Genomic DNA, 19,348 nt, shown 5'->3' with positions numbered 1-19,348 from the left:
TATTTCTAAACTACAGGGCTTGATTCTCAAATTACATTACATTATCTTTAAGCTCCTTTATAGTGTAAAGAGGTGGAAAGGGGATTTAGTGTAAATGAGATTTAAAACATCATTTATGCGAGATACAACTGAAAACCAAAATATGACAACTGTAACTTTTACCAACTTCATTCTACCCCCAAAAGAATGAAATATAATTTCCAAGTCTCTGACAGCTTTCCCCCTTACAACCGGACGTGCATTTCATAATCAGACAGTTCCCATAACCAGAATCACACAAACAACTCTGCTGACAGATTTAAGATACACAAACCCTTCTCACAGTGTGTCAGGCGCTTCCAGCAAAGAAACCCCCCCCCCACACACACACACCCCCACCCCCCTCATTCACGTGGAAGAATGAGAAGGTAAAGCATAAGAGTTCTAGTGGCAATAGTACACCACTTCATGGGGAGACGTCTGACCACTTTCAAAAGAGCTGGTGACACAAAAAGAAACTTTGCTGTGAGGGAAACAGTGAGGAGCACATGCAGAGAAGCACATGTACCCGTAGGAGATCAAAGAGGAGCTCCTGGTTAAGAGACTGAAAGCCGCTAGAGCTGCAGGCAATGGCATTGGAACGGAGACAGGCACACATCAAGAAAACAGTGGCTTTTATTTTTGAAAGCTTTAGAATGTTAAATTGTTTATTTGTATGTTTCTTTCGAGTAGTGAAGTATTGCAACAATTTTAATCCAATTTGGATGAGTCAGGTCTCAATGGAGTCACTTTTTTTTCTGCAGAGCATAGGGGAAAAAAAAAATCAGATTGAAGATTTTGGCTTTTAAAAAAATTAAAAATATGATCTTAAGGACCTTTTAGAGTCAACAAATCTTGCACGTGCAGCAAACATTGTAGGCACACCTCTTCTGTGGGAACAAATGGTGTGTATTTTCAACAGAGGTCCAATGGGGAAATAAAACGTGGTGCTCTGCCCACAAAATAAGCTCTACCCTACCAAATGAAATGTCCCTGACAGTAGATTGTGCAGGTGTTCAAAATATGAGTGGATGTGATCTCTGAGCTCCTCGATTTTGGCTCCTTTTTAGTATGGCTTGAATGTGTCCATGGGCTCTGTGAGGCTCCTTGATTTGGGGGGAAATAAGTGGTGGTATCTCCAAAATGCTACCTCCTATTGTGGCACCAAATTAAGACAACTCACAATAAATTGCGCAGATCTGGGATTCCCTTCTCTCCTTTCTTACATGACCAATGAAACAGTTAATGTCACTGGGCATCTGAGTTAACCTCTCACTGAGATGACTGGGGCAGTCCCCACCTCCCAGAGCTATTATTGCATGCTCTCTGCAGACTCACATAAACATCTTTGCTGCCATTACATTTAGTTCCCTTTTTCTTGAAGTTTTCTTTGCAACCATGACAGCTAGAGACCTCCTTTGGTTGTGTTTTATACATGATATCTGAGATTCAGGAGAATAAGGCAGTAGGTACTGATATTTAGTGGCCGAATCTGAGCTACGATTTTCAGATTTGTGTGAGCCGTTATGGTGGGCAGGGCTGAAAATTAGGTAGAACCATGTGCATACACGGAACATAGATTTTGAAAAAAGACTTCTGTCTGCTAAATTGTTTAGTCTCACATATCCCGCTCCCCCAAGGGAACTGAAATTCAGAGTGTCACTTTTCAAGACCTTTTCATTTTTCCTGAAGTTATAATAAAATGTGGTCCAGGCAGTTTATCATCTAATAGAAGTAATCAGGGATATAAATGTCAGCTTTAACCATATACTGTGCAAGCCTTGGGTGAATATTTCAAATAGTGGAATGTGCAGGACATAAACAGACTGGCTGGGCTCAAATTCTTACTTTTCCCCATGAGGGCCTTCATTTCTAGATTAGCATCACTTTATCACCACAATGGTGACATTAAAGGTCTACAACTATGGCTTTAACCACAATTTTTGCCCTGATGATTCAAATCTACTTCTATGCTCCAGACCTGTCTCCATTTGCTCAAACTCATTTCACTAGTCTTTAACATCTCATCATCATGTCTAGCCATCAACTGAAACTTTATACAGCCAAAAATGAGGCCTTGTTCTCTTCCTGACCCATTTCCTCTCCTTTCCCCACTCTCCTCGTCACTCAGGCTTGTCATATGGGCTTCATCTTTGATGTGCACATCTCTTTTGATCCATGCATACAGGCCACACCTATTTGCTGCTCCATCTTCCTGTACAACTGTTCTAAATTCCAGCCTTGTTTTTCTGCCCATGCTGTTAAAACTCGAGTCCAGACCTTGATCATCTCACATCTTGACTCCTGCAACCTGCACAGCTCTAGCATCAACACTTGTAATCTTACCACCCTCACCAGACCCTTCACCTATTCTTCACTGGCTTCCTCTTCTCCACATCAAACACAAACTACTTGTCCTTCACCCTTAAAGCCCTTCATAGCTTAGCTCTGCCCTACTTTTCAATTCTAATACAATATCGTGCCATCAATCCCCGCACTTTTGCCCTACTGATGCCAGCTTTCATTGCCCGTTAGTCCAAGTTTTCTTCAAGTATCTTTGTACTTTCTTGCACCACCACCCCCCTCACAAATGTGAGAACGTTATCTTACATCTCATCCTTCCTTAAAATTCATTTTTGCTGAGATGCTTACAATACATTTGACGGGGCTAGGCAATTGGTGTGCAGTGTCTGATTATTATATAAATGTAATCACTTTGCTCTGACCTCATACTACACCCGACTTGTTTGTAGAATCCACCTGTCTCTTGTCATATGCCAATAATTTGGTCTATTATGGGAAAGGAAGTGTCTTTTATTACAAGTGCCTAGTGCAATGTGGCCTAGCCAAGAGTGTTTATTGCAATGCGAGTAAAAATAATAATTTTATGTTTTTGTAGTGTTTCACCATTGTGACAAAACATTGGTAATCAATGCAACAGAAGGGGCCAAAAATGTAAGATGTAGTGGCTATGTGGTTAGTTAAGAGAGCAGATCTTTAAGAACATCCAGAAAAAGACTTAATTTTTGTGTTCCTGATAGAACTATGGCTTAGTTCAAGATTGTCCCTTGGAAAATAATCCAGTGTTGGCAATCATACTTCCTCAGTGAAGCAGATCATCATACCTAAGGCTACATGTGAACTATTACTAAGCATGTAAGGGCTGCTATATTTTCCAGCATAGTCCTAAATAAGTATCTTGTTCACTGTACTGTAAAACAGCTTGTGTACAGTAAAGCAAACTTTGGGATACCATGAAACACATCATATAAAACCAAATTCTGTGCTATCCTCTTATGCTAAAACTTTTATTCTAGTACATTAATGATATCAGGCTACAGAAATCCCTCAACTACAGTATAATCTATTAAATGCAAAAAAAAACCCCCCAAAAACAACCAAAACCCCAAACCAACCCCTATCCTAACACAACACTGAGCCTGAACAGCATTCAAAAGTTAAGAAAAGCAAAATTTGAAAACAAACATTCAATCACACGCACTACCATGCTGACTTTATTATCTAATGTCATGCTTTCTCTTGAGCCATATAGTACAATATTTTTACAGACTTAAATGTGTGCGCATCTCAGGCAATAGGCAATTACCAATTTAAAGAGTATCATTAAGCATGCACACACAGGGGCAGAGTTAGGGTTGCACATTCACTTCTCTCTCTCTTGCCTTTTCAGTGCTAAATTGTATGACTTTCATACTTAATTACCATTGGGCCAAAGACAACATTTTACAAAAGAAAAACCCATGGAAGGGGAAAATGGGGAATAAAATGGAGGCTCTCCACAAGGAACTTCCCAGATAGTTCTGTAAGGTGAGGGTTGGGATATGTGCTCTGTCCCCAAGAGAATGTCCCTGGCGCTGGATCCCTGGAGCCCCCAATCTGTCAGTGCCAAACCAACGCAGCCACACTATCAGGGCATCCTCAACTGATAGCGGCCCCAAGACGCCGTTTAAAGTGGGAGAGGGCTGCAGAAAGTGAGGGCTATACTACCCTTTCTGGTGCAACTCCGAGAGCCCGGCTGGGGAACAAAATGCACATCCTCCAGCTGTACCGTTACCTGCTTGCCCCCTTTTGTGCAGATTTCTGGTGCCACACAGAGCGGAGGTGGGGGGAACACTGCTGCAGAAATGGCTGACACCAACTGCTTCTATCTTGCATGTGGGAAATAGAGATCTGTGCAAAGAGAGACACGTCCCCCCATGCACACACTAGGACGATATGATTAGGACCAGAGGCAAAGAACAAACAAGAAAGGAACTTACTGCCCCTCCCCCCATTGCTTCTGTTAAAGAAAAAGAAAATGAAATTGTGTTAATCTGTTCTCTATTCAACCTATTTTTATAAAAATTAGTTACTATTTACCTGCTTTTCCTCCATTCCCCTCTCTCTCCTAAGCCCCCTTTGTCTTCCTATGCTTTGTTCTCTCCCTTCTTCTCTCATATTCTCCAGTCTCTCATGTGCACACCCATCACTCACTCCTGCACACCCGCTACTCTGCATCCACATCCCTCACATGGAAGCACATTAACCACTTGCTCCATGTGAATGCACCCCTCACCTCCCTTTATCTAGCCAAATCCTCTAGCCAACAGCCCTTCTTTGCTACGTGAAATTTGTAGGGAGACAACTCAGGAGTGAAGTTGCGGAGGGGCTGGTAGGAGCCTTGAGGACTCTGGGTGCCAAAGTTGTTCCTCAGGGTACTTGTGGTCTCTTGCACAGATAAGAGGAGTGGGTTGGAGGAAAAATCGGAAAGAGATTGTGCAGCTGGGGAAAGGGAATACAGATGACAGCAGCAGCAGGTATCCCCAAGTGCTGCTGCCCTCCTGCTCTTCATGTGAGTGGTTTTGGGGATGCCATAAGAACAGCCATGCTGAATCAGACCAAAGGTCCATCTAGCCAGGATCCTGCCTTCCGACAGTGGCCAATGCCAGGTGCTTCAGAAAGAATAAACAGAACAGGCCTATTAACGAGTGATCCATCCTGTTGTCCACTCCCAGTTTCTGGCAATCACAGGCTAGTGACACCCAGAGGACGGGGTTGGATCCCTGATCATCTTGGCTAATAGCCACCGATGAACTTATCCTCCATGAACTTATCTAGTTCTTTTTTGAATCCCGTTAGTTTTGGCCTTCACAACATCCCGTGGCCATGTGTTCCAGAGGTTGACTGTGCGTTGGTAAAGAAGTACTTCCTTTTGTTTATTTTAAACCCCATGACCCCTGCTTCTTGTGTTACGTGAAGGAGTAAATAACACACTTCCATATTCACTTTCTCCGCACTAGTCATGATTTTATAGACCTCTATCATAACCCCACTTTGTCGTCTCTTTTCCAAGCTGAACAGTTCCAGTCTTTTTAATCTCTCCTCAGAGGGAAATTGTTCCATACCCTTAATCATTTTTTGCCATTCTCTGTACCTTTTCCAATTCTAATACATCTTTTTTGAGATGGAGTGACCAGAACTGCATGCAGTATTCAAGCTGTAGCCACACAGGTTGCACGCCATTACAGGTTTACAAGCTAGCAGCCTGTGATATTTATATGGGGGAAATGAACAATGGATATTCTCTGACTGATTAGAAAAAATTCTAAAGGTTTAAAATGGCCATGGATATTGCCCAATCATTTATTTTATATCAAGCTGACTGTCAATATGCTGTTTTTATAGCCACCTATGAGACTTTCATCATTGTAGCTGTTATACAGCAGATCACTACTGTGAAGCTTCATGGGAATACCCAGGATTGCGAGGCACCTTGCTACCACCTGCCGTTAGTGGGATGAAGCCTTGTCTGTGCCTGCTATGGGTCAGCTCCCCAACTCTACGAGCCATGGGCAACATGAGCACTCCCTTCTGGGAGAACCAGGATATACATTTGCAAAGGGGGATTGCTGGGAATTAGGGCATTTCACGTGAAACGGATTTAGAACATCTCACCACTGGCCAGTATTTAAACTTCTGATTAAAGACAGCTGTCTCTTGTACATCACTGCAATTCTCTACTCTGACAACCACAGAATAGTTACAGTGGGAAAGCATGAAATCATTCATAAAATCATGTCTACATTTTGATCCCAGAACACAATGTTTTTTTCTTTATTTCACCACAATAAAAATATATAATCCCTCTTGTCAATTGATTTGGAGATTAATTCAACATGCACTGAGGAAGGAAGATACCCAGCTTTGAAAGCTCTGGTTTAGAAATAATAGGTGGGACACTATAACCTTTCGTAACTGCTCCTTAGCAACATGTCTCACAAAAAGTGTCCCTCAGTCATTTGCTACGGCTGCTGAACTGTTCAGTAAATGTCTATTGCTGCTGCTTTTGTGCACCCTTCTAGAACGTGCACGACGCACTCTGAGGCAGTCTGCCCCCATATACAGCCTGATCCAAAGTTTACTGAAGTCAATGGAAAGAGTCCCATTGAAGTCAGTCAGGTCCACAGATTCCCCCCTAGCCCTCCAAAAACAAATCTTTAGAATTAGTAGTTGTGAAGTGAATTAGGTGAAAGTACAATTTATTGTATTCGGATTTTTTCATTTTTCTGAGTGAGGCAATGACCCAATGGCATAACTAGCTCCCAGCAGTGGGAGGAGGGGTGGAGCGGGACTGACTTTTTTCAAAAGTCCTAATCTGACACTCCTGCTACCCAGCAGCCACTAGTCCATTCCTCCTCCCTCTCACAGCACCCCCTGGGGTGGCATGAGAACATTCTGGAAGCCATTTAGTCCTTAAAATGTTGAGCACCTTAGGGTGAGGTAGTCTCCTCCAGATTAAAGTGATAAGAGTTTGGATGACCCCCTCAGTTTAATCTAAACAACATAAAATTGCCCCACGGTTTTGCTCAATGCAACAATCTGAAAGTCCACAAAATAAGAAGCATTTTGTACCATGTTTAGACTGTGAATTATACCAAAAACAAAGTTGATCAAATCTATAGGCCTTTCACAGAGCCTACTGTGGTATTAGAGGCCATCTTGCTGGAAAGTGACAATGTGACATTGGCAATTTAAAAGCTCAGCATCACTGATTGTAAGCTAGTTTCCATTGGTCTTCCAGTGCTGGTTTAACACTCAGATCAAGAATTTTACTTTTAAATATTTAAAGAAAATCAGACTCAATATTAAGGGTTACATTTTAACCTGGGCATTATACGGACACCCACACAGAACATCCACAGGGTTGGAACCTCCACCATACAGAACATTGCCCCTTGCACTAAGAGAGTAAATGATAGCAATAACCAATTGCCATCCTCTGTCTGGACAAGCACTAGAGTAGGATGAGACACACTCTTTGCCAGTGGGTTTCATAGATATTTACTTATTGCAGAGAAATGGTGAGACCCGGGATTCCATTCCAGGCTCTGGAGGTGTGCTCTGGTGGTCACAGACCCTTCTGCCCATTCTCCAAAAATCTGATCCTTACTGCCACATCCCCTCCAACCTGTCTCTCTTCAGTCCAGCCTCTTCCCAGGAAAAGGCACATCTCTGATGCAAAGGCCACTCTCCTGCCAAATTTTAAGTCCCTGCTCCAAAGCATGGCGGTGCTAGAGCTTCTCAATGAAATGGGTTTAAGAATTTTTCTCAACATGGCAAAACAACTTATTTTCCCCCTAATCTTGTTCTTGGAAAAAGCTGAACCATTCTGGCTAAAACTTATTTTAAAAATTCATCCTGCATGGAACGTTTCAGCCTGAACAGCTAAAGTCTGGCAAAGTGATAAGCAACTGAGAAGACAGAGTCTAATCATGGGAAGTGTCAGGCAACTTTAATACCATGCAGAGGTGGTGCAGTTTAGCAGACAGAGCACTGGACTGGGACACAGGAGACCTGAATTCTATCCCAGGCTCTGCGACTCAGCTGCTGGATGATCTTGGGCAAGTCACTTCAACTCTGCACCTGTTTCCCCATGTGTAACATAGGGATAACGATACTGATCTGCAAAGCCTGTAAAGCCCCTTGAGATCTATGATGAAATATGCTATATGATAACTAGGTATTACTGTTATCCATGATCTATACAAGATTTCAGGATTTTCACTGTGTCTCACCCTGAAGTCTAGAATGTCTGTTGAGTCAATATGAAGCACTGGAAACAGCTACAAGTATGGCTGAGAGCTCTTTTTGTTCAGAATATCACCAGATTCAATCATCATTGGATTTCACGGTCTATTGACATCCAATTTTTAAATTCTCAGTCATTTTGGCTTTATAAATTCCACCTGTACATTGTACAGCAAAAGCAAGGCTCATAGCTATGCCATGCCAAGAGTCTGAGGTCGTTGTAATATCAGAGGTAACAACCAATCACCACTCTTACTGTACAGATAATTTGCATGCAACAATTTCATTGATTGTATATAAGGGAGATTGCAGAGATGGTGGATTGCTGGGCCCAACTGACATAACTTTTCAAAACCACATAATCAAAAATCAAAAACATAACACAACCAAACACATACAATAATTGCAAATGCACATAAACCCTCACCACAGCACACATCCTTCATTCACCACCTGTGCAAATCAACACAAAATCTTGCAGCACAACCCCCTCAGACACAAATCAACACAACCACACAGCACCATCACCAGCATACACAATAATCCCAAACACAGATAGCCCCTTACCACAGCGCACATACACCCTCATTCACCACCTGCACAAATCAACACAAAATCTCTCAGCACAACACGCACTCCCCAACCCTCACGCATACTTAACAAAACCGGAAACTAGATGAGCAAAGCTGGGGGGAGGGGAAAGCAGTGGTATTTCTGCAAGCTGTGTCCACACATCAATCTCCACCCTCTTAGGGTGCCCGAATGAAACCTCACTCACAATAGATCTTTGTAACATGGTTATCCTTCTCCTTTCTTACATGCGTCAATCAACAGTTAGCAATCTTAATATCTAAACTGTCATCTTCAAAGTTAATCATCCCTCAAAACGAACACTATCAGAAACCACTGACGAACCTTTCAGATTTACAGTTACTTTGTTAATTATTATTTATATTATTTTTATAGATTATAGAATTATCTATAATAATGTATATACGATTATAATTATTATTTATATGACAGTAGCAATTAGGAGCCCCATCTTAATTGGGCTTGCGTTTTGCTAAGTGCTAAATAAACAATGGGCCCTATCCAATGGAACTTACAACCTAAATAACCTCCATCACCAGAACTGGTCGTGATGGTTACATTTTTGGTGGTTTCAAAACCTGCACGGAATATTAACTACACTAATACTGCTAGAAGTGTGCCCCCCCAATGCACACAGCTGATGTCTGTGCTGTTTTGTGGGGAACACTTCAAGTGTTGTCAATCTAGTACCCTTTTACAAGCAATAAATTCCCTTATAATATAAAGGGACAGAGAGAGAGGCAAACACATAGAGTGAGAATACTTCCAAAACTCTGATGGGAGATGGATCCACAAACAAGAATCTTATGTAATATTTTAAAAGAAGCAGAGTTAGAGATAAATAATTTCCCTTTTTTAAAAAGATACCATAATCACAGGATTCACTCTCTGGAGAATATAGAGCTGAATAAATCTCAGCACTAAAACACTGATAAAACATTTCAACAAACCATGTCCAAAAGCAGACCAATACTCAACAAAGAAACATGGAAGTATTTGTTTGGGTTTTTTATTTTCATGAAGAGACAGATAATATACCTCTAATCATAACAAGCAGCATAAACAGACAAAACTTAAAGGACATGCTCTCACAAAAGCAAAAACTTTCAAAGATTGGCCAATTCAAAAAATCCCAAGACAAAAAGATAACACTTGGGAGAAGATTGCAAGATCTAACAGGGATTCCTGCTTAGATGTCAAAACTAAGCTCATATTTTCAGTGTTTCTCAAAACGTATGTAGGAAAGCCTTGCATACATTCTATACCGAAACATCCCTGCAGCTAGCAACCAAAACTTCATAACTTTAGATAGCATGTGTGATTTGACCTACCCACTGCAGGACTGTTACAGCACAACAGTAAAAAATTCAATCAGAAGTCATTTACATGTGAACCTTTTCGTAACAGTGGTTCCTAATGAAATATCAACTGAAATAAAAAATTGGGTAGATTATTAAAGCTTTATTAGTCCACTCCAACTGGAACTCCAAGAACCTTTTAACTTCAAGCTCAAAGAAGTACCTCACCAGGAAGGATGTGCAGGCATGGGAAAAAAGTTGGCAGGATAATTGGCTCACTAAAGGCAACCTGAAAAGCAAAACAAAATTGGATTTGTGCCCTTTTATCTTCTTTAGGATGTATGAAGAAGGTTTAAAAAGTTTTTGGGGTTTTTTAAAGATTTTTTTCTCCTGCCTAGTCTGACATTAGAAATTCAGTCTTTTTGACTCTCTTTTCCCAGAAAGACTGTAAAGATATCTGGAGAACAGAAGGACTATGACATCTAAGATGCCACGCAAGTAAAATCTGATGACTGGAAAAAGGAAGTAATTTGTATTCAGACTTTTTGTATCTTTGTTAATATCTATTTAATTCAAAGACACAAACAATTGGGAGAGATGCTAACTTTGATAAAGATTTAACAATCCTGGTCCTTCAATTAGGAGTGGAGATGGCTCACGAGCCACAAACGAGACCTTCAAGCAGTCCTCCAGCAAAACCAAGCACAACAGATTTAATATTCTTTATATTTCAAGCCTTCTATATGCTTCATAAAGTAGCAAAAAAAAAAAAAGGGCACAAAGCTAATATTTGTCAGTCTCTCTAAGGTGAAAATATTTAGGAAGGAAACTAGAATGAATCCTTAGCATCCACCACTCCACCTGATATAATGTGAATCAGTTACAATGGGTATGTCTACATTGCAGTAAAAAACCTGCAGAACCACTTCTTAGAGCCTGGGCCAGCATGGGCTTAGCGGCTAAAAACTGTAATGTAGACATTGCTGCTCGGGCTGGAGCCCAGGCTCTGAGACCCGCCCCCATCATAGGGTTTTAGAACCTGGGCTCCAGCCCAAACCAGAATATCTACACTGCAATTTTTAGCCCCATAAACCCAAGTCATCTGACCTAGTATAGTATCTTATACTATAAGTAGTCCTTCTGAAGTCCAAGTGGAGTAAGGAATTACTTAGCATAAGGGTATTATAATCTAGACCTCTCTGAGTTTAAATCAAAGGTCTGTGTAAAATGACCTTCCACGTAAAACACCTAAATTTTCTCCTTTTGAGAAGGGTTTAAAAAGCCCACTTCTACTATCTTGAAGGTGCAGGTGCATTGCTCACATCTTCTACACAATGCAGGGTTTGCCACCTGTCACAAGCACTATCTCTCTGAAGAGACTAGATTTCATGCAGCAGCACTTCCTGATAGATGCACAACAGTTTTTTCAGGAGGAAGAGCGGGGGAAATAAGCTTGAAGCTTCCTTCTGAAATGAAGGTTCTAGCAGACTTCTGAGAATGACAGACTGATGAACTGCTATAGAACCATTCGAAAAACATAGTGGTGCCTTGAGAAAGGGGGCTTAGTCCGTTTTGCCTTCTGCAGCTACTCTTGAGCCAGAGGACCCAAGTAAAGAGTTGGAAGTAATAGGCTCTTTTGAATGCTGACATCTTTGCAGGTGACTTTTCCTTTCCTCATGAGAGGAGGATTAGGACATTCTGGGTCCAGAGAATGCTCAGTAGTTTAGTCTCTATTGCCTTCTGAAAAGCAACCTCAACCAAATCTCTCAAAATTAAGTCCAAATTAGATGGTGAACAATTACAAAGTGATCTCACAAAACTGGGTGACTGGGCAACAAAATGGCAGATGAAATTCAATGTTGAAAAATGAAAAATAATGCATATTGGAACACATAATTCCAACTATCCATACAAAATGATGGGGTCTAAATTAGCAGTTACCACTCAAGAAGAGATCCTAGAATCTTCTTGGATAGTTCTCTGAAAAAATCCACTCAGTGTGCAGAAGCAGTCAAATAAGTTAATAGAATGCTAGGAACCATTAGAAAAGGATAGATAATAAGACAATAATTATCAAAATGCCACCACATAAATATATGCTATGCCCATACCTTGAATACTGCGTGAAATTCTGGTCACCCCATCTCAAAAAAGATATATTAGGATTGGAAAAGGTACAGAGAAAGGAAACAAAAATGATTAAGGGTTTGGAACAATTTCCCTCTGAGGAGAGATTAAAAAGACTGGAACTGTTCAGCTTGGAAAAGAGATGACTAAGGGAGGATAGTATAGCAGTCTATAAAATCATGAATGATGTGGACAAAATGAATTAAGTATTATTTACCCTTTCACAACACAAGAACCAGGAGACACCCAATGAAGTTATTAGGCAGGAGGTTTAAAACAAACAAAAGGAAGTACTACTTCACATAATGCACAGTCAACCTGTGGAACACGTTGCCAGAAGATGTTGTGAAGGCCAAAAGTATAAATAGGTTAAAAAAAGAGTTAGCTAAGTTCCTGGGGGATATGTCCTTAAATGGCTATTAGCCAAGATGGTCAGGGATGCAACCCCCTGCTCTGAGTGTCCCTAAGCCTCTGACTGTAAAATGCTAGGACAGGACAATGGAGATGGATAGCTTGATGATTGCCCTGTTTTGTTCATTCCCTTTGACGCATCTGGCATTGGCCACTGTCAGAAAACAGGATACTGGGCTAGACAGACATTGGTCTTACCCAGTGTGGCCATTCTTATGTTCTCGAGGGGTGGAACGCCCTCAAGTTTTTTCTGAATCTCCACTGCAAACAAGAATACTCCTGGGCATCTAATCCTAAGGAAGCAATGAGAGCTGACGAGCAATGCGGGAAGGGGTGACAATTGTATCGGGGCCCCCAAAACATCTCTAATGTCTGTTATTTAACCCATCAGCCCTAAAACTTGTTGTACAGTAAGAGTGAAATGGGAGGGGGTGGGGCCCCAGCAAACATGGTATACCAGGGCCCCAAACTTCTCTTGATGGGCCTCAAAGCAGTTCTGACAACTACTGTTCACATCAAAGTATGCTTTTACCTATTACCAGGACAGATCAATGTTCTCCTTCCTAACTTGATCTGCCTTTTGATCACAGAGGCCTGGTAGTAGCTGCAGAGTAGTAAACCTGATTATCAAACAAATCCCATCATCAATGCTCAGGGTTTTGGCACATTGCCATGAGTTCAGCTGGTCTTCCCCTTGGCAATAGTTACCTCAACCAAAAATTTGTGTGGGGACTGGAAGACATAGCTGGAAGTGTCCTCAGGTATATTTTTTCCCCAACAAGCCAGGACAAGGGAAGAGAGATGCAAGGTTCCTTTCAAAAGTCCTCCAGAAAACTCATGAACAATGGGATGGAAACGCCACAGCAATCCTATTCAAAGAGGGATCCTCATCCAGGAACTAGTCAGTTTTGGCACTTGAGGGTACCTAGCCATGTACTACACTTGGCTGGAGAGAAGTATCCTGGGGCACCAGTCTGGAGCTGGCAGGAGTAAAGAGCTTCTACAGTGATGCATCAGAAAGTGTTTGGCTCTCACATGGTACCTTTCAGAATTGATGCCTCATGAAATGAGACAGAGCTCAGCACCCCACCCTGGTGTAGCAATGTGCTGATGGTGCCAAAGCATTTACACACTTAGGAGATCTCAGATTCAATATGGATATTTGAGACAGGTCACTAAAGAAGATCTGCTGGTCCTATTGGGAAGTTAGGTCCAATTGCTCAGCACAGCAGAACAACTGAGGCCTTGGTTTAGAAGATAAATCCTATGAAGCACTTTCAGGTTGCCACAGGGGGAGGTTTAAGGTGCTCCACATGAAAACTGATGATCTCTGGGTGACATCTAGCACCCATATACATCATGCTGGACTCCAAGACAGAGTATATAGCAGTCATACTCATCTTCCTGAAGCCACAGACGCTCCTTCACAGGTGGCAAGGATGAAGAGAACATTCTGGAACAAAAGTAGAACAAGAGGAATAAAACAGAACTGCCCGGAAGCCTTGTCAGTTACCCATGAAGTTTCAACACAGACTTAATAAAGAATGTGCTGAAGCCCCTCCATTCAACATTGACAGTAAGGGCAAAAAAAAAAAAAAAAAATCACCAAGAGCTACAATTATCCTACAAAACCTCAAGTGCTTCTAAGGTCACAACACAAAATCTTGTTGCAATGAATCCTCATGGGGAAGGGGTGCATGGAGTGTTGAAGACAGAGCTTGGATGCATTAAGGTCAGTGCACATAGTACAGCAAAACTGTAACACAGTATCAGAGACACTAAGCATTTAAAAAAAAATAAAAAAGGTTAGTCTGAGCTCAAAAATGTTTCTCATAAAAACACTGATTGAAAAGTCCAGTCTAGGCAACAAGTGGGCTTTGTGGCCCTAGGACACAGAGTGTAAAAGGACAACCAGACAGAAAAAACCTACTGCTACTTACTGAGAAACTAACTGGAGGGTCAGGAAATCAACAAAGGACAACAGAAACTCGGGGCAGATCATGGGTTGAAGATATATCACACCTGAAAGAAGTAACTTAGCTTTCAAATAGTATATCTCATGCTCTTAGATGATGAGAGAACACTGGTTGTCAAAATCACGCTGGAACTGAAGTGGAATGCAACATGGCAATCAGCATGAACTGATTTTAAAGCATAGGTGTCAATTTATTAAAATAATATTTTCCATTATTTTGGGCATTGAATATTAGTTATGTAAAGCTTCTCAGTAGCTTCATAAAAGAGAGAAATATTGATTTTTGTTTTTGTTTAAGTCTGACATGATGAACATTTAATAAGAAAAATATAGGGGCGGGGGCTGTTTGCTTGCACAAAGGAAGAGGCATGTCTGCTATGGCCTGCACTTGTGGCATGGTAGCTTGGTCTTTGACCTACCCAGTGCCCCCTGCAGTGCTGAATGGTAGCACTTGCACTCCATACGTGGTTCAGTAGTATGCAGGACTGAACCTCACTAAGGAGAGTCTTTTAAATAGGATGGTACTCAAAAGGCAGCTTTACCCTAAAGGAATCTATTGTACAAAAACTGTTTTATGTCCTCACAACCTTAAAAAAGTACAGATGTACCTTAAAATGAAAAGAAATTGAAAAGTAAACTGAAAGGTTCTCTAACTACTAAGACCCAAATTCAAGATTCTGTGTTCTCCTCAAGGAGCTATTATTGATGTAATTACATCACTAATGACAGGTGCAGAGGAGTACATAGTTCCGACAAAGACATCTCTTAGGGAAGATCTATTAATGGAGATTCTCTATATCCTAGTAGGGAGGAGAGGATGGAAGAGGATAAAATATGGGTAGGATCTGATGAGAAAAAGTCAAATGAAAGAGTCCCATTCAATTACATCACATAATGGCAGACAGCTAAAAAGTGACAATTTTAAGTGCTTTTATACAAAAGCTAGAAGTCTAAATATTAAAATGAGTGAACTTGAGTGTCTCATATTAAATGAGGATATTGATATAATAGGCATCACAGAAACTTGGTGGAATGAAGAAAATCAGTGGGACACAGTAATACCAGGGTACAAAATATATTGGAAGGACAAAATAGGTCATATTGGTGGGAAGTGGCAGTATATGTGAAAGAAAGCATAGAGTCAAATGAAATAAAAATCTTAAAAGAACCAAACTGTGTCGTAGAATCTCTATGGATAGTAATTCCATGCTTGAATAAGAAGAATGTAGCAGTAGGGATATATTACCGACCACCTGACCAGGATGGTGATAGTGACTGTGAAGTGCTGAAGGAGATTAGAGAGGCTATAAAAATAAAAAACTCAATAATGGGGGATTTCAACTATCCCCACATTGACTGGGTACATGTCACCTCAGGATGGGATGCAGAAAAAAAGTTTCTTGACACCTTAAATGACTGCTTCTTGGAGCAGGTAGTCCTGGAACCCACAAGAGGAGAGGAAATTCTTGATTAAGTCCTAAATGGAACACAGAATCTGGTCCAAGAGGTGAATATAGTTGAACCTCTTGGTAACAGTGACCATAATGTAATAACATTTAACATTCCTATGGGGGGAGAGAGGGACACCAAAGCTGCCCACCACAGTAGCATTTAATTTCAGAAAGGGGAACTACACAAAAATGAGGATGTTAGTTAAACAAAAATTAAAAGGTACAGTGCCATAAGTGAAATCCCTGCAAGCTGCATGGAAACCTTTTAAAGACACCATATTAGAGACTCAATTTAAATGTATACCCCAAATTAAAAAAACATAGTAAGAAGACCAAAAAAGTGCCACTGTGGCTAAACAAAGAAAAAGAAGCAGTTAGAGGCAAAAAGGCAACCTTTAAAGAGTGGACGTTAAATCCTGTTGAAGAAAATAGAAAGGAGCATAAACTCTGGCAAGTGAGGTGTAAAAATATAATTAGGAAGGCCAAAAAAGAATTTGAAGAACAGCTAGCCAAAGACTCAAAAAGTAACAGCAAAAAATGTTTTAAGTACATCAAAAGCAGGAAGTCTGCTGAACAACCAGTGGGGCCAGTGGACAACTGAGATGCTAAAGAAGCATACAAGGATGATAAGGCTATTGTGTAAAAACTAAATGAATTCTTTGCATTGGTCTTCACAGCTGAGGATGGGAGGGAGATTCCCAAACCTAAGACATTCTTTTTAGGTGACAAACCTGAGGAACTGTCTGTGATTGAGGTGTCATTAAAGGAGGTTTTGGAACAAACTGATAAATTAAACAGTAATGCGTCACCAGGAACAGATGGTATTCACACGAGTTCTAAAGGAACTCAAATGTGAAATTGCATAACTACTAACTGTGGTATGTAACCTATCATTTAAATCAGCTTCTGTACTGATGACTGAAGGATAGCTAATGTGATGCCAATTTTTTTTAAAAAGGCTCCAGAGGTGATCTCAGCAATTACAGGCCAGTAAGCCTAACTTCAGTACCAAGAAATTGGTTGGAACTATAGTAAAGAACAGAAATATCAGACACATAGATTAACATGATTTGTTGGGGAAGAGTCAAGGGATTTTTGTAAAGGGAAATCATGCCTCACCAATCTACTAGAATTCTTTGAGGGAGTCAATAAGCATGTGGACAAGGATGATCCAGTGGATATAGTGTACTAAGATTTTCAGAAAGCCTTTGACAAGGTTCCTCACCAAAGGCTCATTAATCAAAGTAAGCTGTCATGGGATATGAGGGATGGTCCTCTCCTAGATCAGAAACTGATTAAAATATAGGAAACAAAAGGTAGGAATAAACAGTCAGTTTTAAGAATGGAGAGAGGGGTAAATAGAGGTGTCCCCCTGGGACCTGTACTGTAACCAGTACTGTTCAACATATTCATAAATTATCTGGAAAAAGGTGTAAACAATGAGTTGGCAAAATTTGCAGATGATACAAAATTTCTCAGGATAGTTAAGTCCAAAGCAGACAGCAAAGAGTTACAAAGGTATCTCACAATATTAGGTAACTGGGCAACAAAATAGCAAATGAAATTCAATGTTGATAACATGCAAAGTAACACACATTGGTAAACATAATCCCAACTATATATATAAGATGATGGGGTCTAAGTTAGCTGTTACCACTCAAAAAAGAGATCTTGGAGTCATTGTGGATAGTTCTCTGAAAACATCCATTCAACGTGCAGCGGCAGTCAAAAAAGCTAACGGAATGTTGGGAATCATTAGGACACGGATAGATAATAAGAAAGAAAATATGGTATTGGCTGTATATACCCATGCTGTATATACCCATAGCTGTATATACCCATGCTATGCCCACTTCCTGAATACTGCGTGCAGATCTGGTCACCCCAACTCAAAAAAGATATACTGGAATTGGAAAAGTTATAGGAAAGGGCAACTAAAATAATTAGGAGAATTGAACAGCTTCCATATAAGGAGAGGTTAATAAGACTGGGTCTTTTCAGCTTGGAAAAGAGATGACTAAATAAAGAAGTGTTATTTACTCCTCCTCACTAGGGGGTCAGCAAATGAAATTAATAGGCAGCAGGTTTAAAATAAACAAAAGGAAGGATTTCTTCACACAACGCAAAGTCAACCTGTGGAACTCTTTGCTAGAGGACATTGTAAAGGCCAAAAGTATAAATGGGTTCAAAAAAGAATTAAGTTCATGGAGGATAGGGCCATCAATGGCTATTATTTAGGATAGGCAGAGATTGCTGTTTGCCAGAGGCTGTGAATGGCTGACGGGATGGATCATTTGATTATCTGTTTTATTCATTCCCTCTGAAGCACCTAGTATTGGTCACTGTCAGACAACAGGATACTGGGCTAGCTGGACCATTGGTCTTACCCACTTTGGAGAAGTTGAGCATTCTTTACATTGTTATAGGTGTTAGTAATGTCATCAACTTTTGAAAGGGAAACAATGAACCCAGAACTTGGATCTTAGTAGGCTTAACTCATTCTCACTGTCACACACACACACTTCAAATAAAGTTTTAGGTTCCTAAACTGTGTTTTGTTTTTTCCTTTCTAAAAATCAGTTCAGTTACTCTGCTGTTAGCAAACAAAGACTACGTTTACACTAGCGGTGGCAAATTCGCCGCTGCCAGATCGATCTTTCATGATTGAGCGGTCAATATAGATCCGCCCAATCGATGAGGGAGTCGACTGAATAAGTCCACCCCCTCAACTAGCGTAGCGCTGAGCCGAAGGGAACGCTGTTCCTGTCGGCTCAGCGCAATGTGAACAGCGCGCAGAAGCCGTCGATGGGAGTTACGCAAACTACTCTGCGTGGTTTGCATAACTCCCGTCAACTGTCGCCAAATTTCTGGGTAAGTATGAACAAGCCCAAAGCCATGTTTGAATACAAGACAGAAAAAACACCACATGAAGTCAGTAAACTTAGGTTTTTTCCCCACTCTCAAAAATGAAAAAAGGTCAAACTATGTCTTGGGTTGTTTGTTTAATAAAGGGGAATCACTTTTGGGGTGAAATCCTGGAATACAAGGAGCAAGTCTTTATATTTGAGGTTTAAAACAGGATTCACAAAAGAAATGTAAAAAAACCTACACGGAAGCACGAGTTGTTCTGCTTATAAAAGAACACTGTTTTTATATTAAAAAAAAAAAAGTCAGAAAACCAACAAATATTGTATATGCAAATGTATGCCTCAGCATCTTCATATCATGGTATACACACCTGCATGAATATTTAGCTAAACATTTAAAATTTATATTGAAGTAGTCCACCACTTTACAAAATAAGGTAATAAATTTAGACTTATTACTAATAGACTTCTGTCCTGAATACTTATGTATGCTACTGATACCTTAAAACTAAAAAAAAAAAA

The 19,348-nt window shown here is 40.5% G+C and overlaps 1 protein-coding gene across 3 annotated transcripts in view; it reads right to left on the bottom strand.

Annotated features, from left to right (window-relative positions):
• The window catches only part of KIZ (kizuna centrosomal protein), a 113,092-nt gene that overhangs the window by 15,071 nt on the left and 78,673 nt on the right, over nt 1–19,348 (bottom strand). The gene's annotated exons all lie outside the window — the stretch shown is intronic.

This window comes from Emydura macquarii, unplaced genomic scaffold, assembly GCF_026122565.2.
Source record: "Emydura macquarii macquarii isolate MOO-44397 ecotype Brisbane River unplaced genomic scaffold, CSIRO-AGI_Emac_v2 contig_3305, whole genome shotgun sequence".
NCBI classification, from domain to species: Eukaryota; Metazoa; Chordata; order Testudines; family Chelidae; genus Emydura; species Emydura macquarii.
This window is presented reverse-complemented; position numbering and strand designations above follow the sequence as displayed.